We start from the raw sequence: 3540 nt of genomic DNA, 5'->3' as shown, positions 1-3540 counted from the left end.
TAAAGGCAAGAAGAAAATACAGTCTGGAGAGACAAAGCAAGCATCAGAACCTGACAGGCATGATACAGAGTTTGGAACGATCGGAGAGGGAATTTACAATAACGATGATAAGTTCATGAAAAAGTAGACATGCAAGATGGGTAATAACCACAGAATATGGCAAACTGACTTTTCACAAAGATGCAAAGTCAATTTAATGGGAGATAGTCTTTTTAACAAAGGATTTATATCCAGAATACATGAATTCTCAAAATTCAACAGTAAGGAAACAACCTGATTTTTAAAAAGGGGAGCAAAATGCTTGAACAGATCTTACCAATAAGAATAAATGTATGACAGACAAGCCCATAGAATGAATGCTCAACAATTTAGCCTTTAGGTAACGCACAGTAAAACTATGATGAAATACCGCCACCAGCTACTAGAACCCTAAAATAGAAACAGTGATAATAACGTGGTTGGTGAGGGTACAGAGCACCCGGAACTCCCACACATTGCTGATGGGAACACAAACAGACTGGCCTATTTGTATAAAGTTAAACATACATACACAAATGATCTAGTAACCTTCTCCTGGGCACTTAATCCGGAGAAATGAAAACATATGTTTACACAAAAACCTGTACATAGACGTTGATAGCAGCGCAAGTTCTGGTTGTCAAAAAGTGTCAACAGCCGAAACTGGTTTGGCTCAGTGGATAGAGCGTTGGCCTGCGGACTGAAAGGTCCCAGGTTCGATTCCGGTTAAGGGCATGTACCTGGGTTGCGGGCACATCCCCCGTGGGAGGTGTGCAGGAGGCAGCTGGTCGATGTTTCTCTCTCATCAATGTTTCACACTCTCTATCTCTCTCCCTTCCTCTCTGTAAAAAATCAATAAAATATATTTAAAAAAAAAAAAAAGTGTCAACAACCCAAATTTCCTTCAACAAGTGAATAAACAGTGGTGCATCCATATGATAGATGACCACTGAGTGATAAAGAGGAATGGCTATTGATACATGCAACAACATGGATAAATCTCACACTCAAAAGACTACCCACATTATATGATTCCATTTATATGACATGCTGGTAAAGGCAACACTATAGCAACAAAGAACAGATTCGTGGTTCTCCAGAGGTTACAGATGGGGGAAGGCTATGACTAGAAGGTCAGCACAAGGCAACTTTGGGGAAGGGACAGAACTGTTCTGCATCCTGATTACGGTGATGGTTACATTATTTATACATGCGTCAAATCTCATAGACTGTAATTTTAAAACTCAATGTTCTTGTATGTTTATTTTTGAAACAAAATGAAATGAAGTCATAAGGAACTGAAGAGGCAAGGCACAGACTAGGTTACCGTGGTCAGCAAACTGTGGCTCTTTGGCCCCTTGAGTATGGCTCTTCCTAAGCCTTAGGAGTACCCTAATTAAGTTAATAACAGTGTACCTACCTATATAGTTTAAGTTTAAAAAATTTGGCTCTCAAAAGAAATTTCAGTCGTTGTACTGTTGATATTTGGCTCTGTTGACTAATGAGTTTGCCGACCACTGGATTAGGAGGATATATTCATGATGCCCAACAAAGATTCATATCCAGAAAATATAAAGCATTCATAGAAATCATAGGGAATAGATAGATGAGCCCATTAAAAAACCAGATTACTTGAATAATCATTTCACAAAAAGTTAACCAAATGGCTAATTAGTTATTAAAGGAGTCAACATTATTATTCATTAGGGGAATACAAACAAAAAGCACTCAGCAATACTGCTACACTTACCAAAAACTGAAGACTGCTAATGCCAACTATTGGCAAGGAAGGATGTGAAGAAACTAACTTCCATAAATTAATTCAACCTTTTGGGGGAGCTGATATACAGTGTCTATTAAAATAAAACCTGCATCTATTCTTTGACACAGCAATTCTGCTCGTAGGTATATATCCAACAGAATTGAGTACATTTATTCACCAAAAGACTATATTAATGTTCATAGCCAAAAACTAAAAAACAACCAAAATGCCCATCAACGGTTGAATGGACTAATGAATTGTAGTATATTCATACAGTAGAATACTACCCATCAATAAACAAACTACTGATATATGCAATGCCATGGATGAACCTTACAGACATGTTGGGTGGAAGAAACCACAGAAAATAGCAACCACTTGATAGCGAACAGGCAACCTTGCTATACAGTAGGAGTCAGACAGTGGTTACCTCTGGGGGCCAAGTTTTAAGTGGGAAAGAGCAAGTGGAACCCTGGGGTTAGAGAAATGTCTTATATCTTGATCTGGGAGCTGATTACCAGTATATGTGTATATATACATAAAGATTCACCCAGCTACCCTCTTTAAAAAAAATTTATTGATTTCAGAGAGGAAGGGAGAGGGAGAGAAACATCAATGATGAGAGAATCATGGATCAGCTGCCTCCTGCACGCCCCCTACTGGGGATCCAGCTCACAACCCGGGCATGTGCCCTTGATGGGAATAGAACCCCGGACCCTTCAGTCCACAGGCGGAAGCTCTATCCAATGGGCCACACCAGCGAGGGCCATCCAGCTACCCTCTTAAAACCTGTGCAGTTTAATTATGTGTAAGTTATACCTCAATTAGAAAAAAGGCAAGGAAGATGAAGGAATGAAGAAAGAAAATGGAGAAGAGAGGAAGTGAGGAAAGAAGAGAGGGAGGGACATAAAGAGAAATGAATATGATCGGGAGTGGGGGGCGGGAGGGCGCCTCAGAAAGGTATTGGGCCTGAGCTGCTCTCTGCATCTTAAGGATGGGAACACTCCAAGGCTGGCCGCTGTGCTCAGGGTCACAGAGCGGAGTGTGGCCCGAGCAGAGGCTGGAACCCACGTGTGTTCGATGCCAAAGCCTTAGCTTTTCCACCGATTCGCTGGAAAGTCACCTCTTCCTGGAAAGGTGACCCGAGAACCGCCCCCGCCATGAACTGGTTCTTCCTCCGGGGAAGGTTGCCCATCTCATCACCAGACCTCCGCTTAGCCCGACCCTGCCTCCCACCCACACCTGGGAGCCGAAGAAGGTAAAGACGCCTCCGTTCATTTCCAGTGGTTCTCAACCTTCTGGCCCTTTAAATACAGTTCCTCATGCTGTGACCCAACCATAAAATTCTTTTCATTGCTACTTCATAGCCGTAATGTTGCTACTGTTATGAATCGTCATGTAAATATCTGATATGCAGGATGGTCTTAGGTGACCCCTGTGAAAGGGTCGTTCGGCCGCCAAAGGGGTCGCGACCCACAGGTTGAGAACCGCTGATAGACTTTCCTCGGGGCTGAGCGCTGGCCGCACTACCATTTGCCCCGCAGGACCAGGAGCCACCACCGGAAGCTCGGTTCAGGTGGGTCCTTGAACTTGCCCTACGACCACGCAGGCCGCGGGGGGCGCTGCTCCGGAGAGGGAACGTTAGGAGGGGAGCGATGACTCCGCGGAACGAGCGCGCAGCCGCATCAGAGCTATTCACACAGGAACCCCGGGTTCTGCGAGGGTTGGGGAGAAGCCGGACAACCTGCCCTACCTCGGGC

This window comes from Myotis davidii, unplaced genomic scaffold (assembly GCF_000327345.1).
Source record: "Myotis davidii unplaced genomic scaffold, ASM32734v1 scaffold1494, whole genome shotgun sequence".
In the NCBI taxonomy this organism is placed as follows: domain Eukaryota; kingdom Metazoa; phylum Chordata; class Mammalia; order Chiroptera; family Vespertilionidae; genus Myotis; species Myotis davidii.
This window is presented reverse-complemented; position numbering follows the sequence as displayed.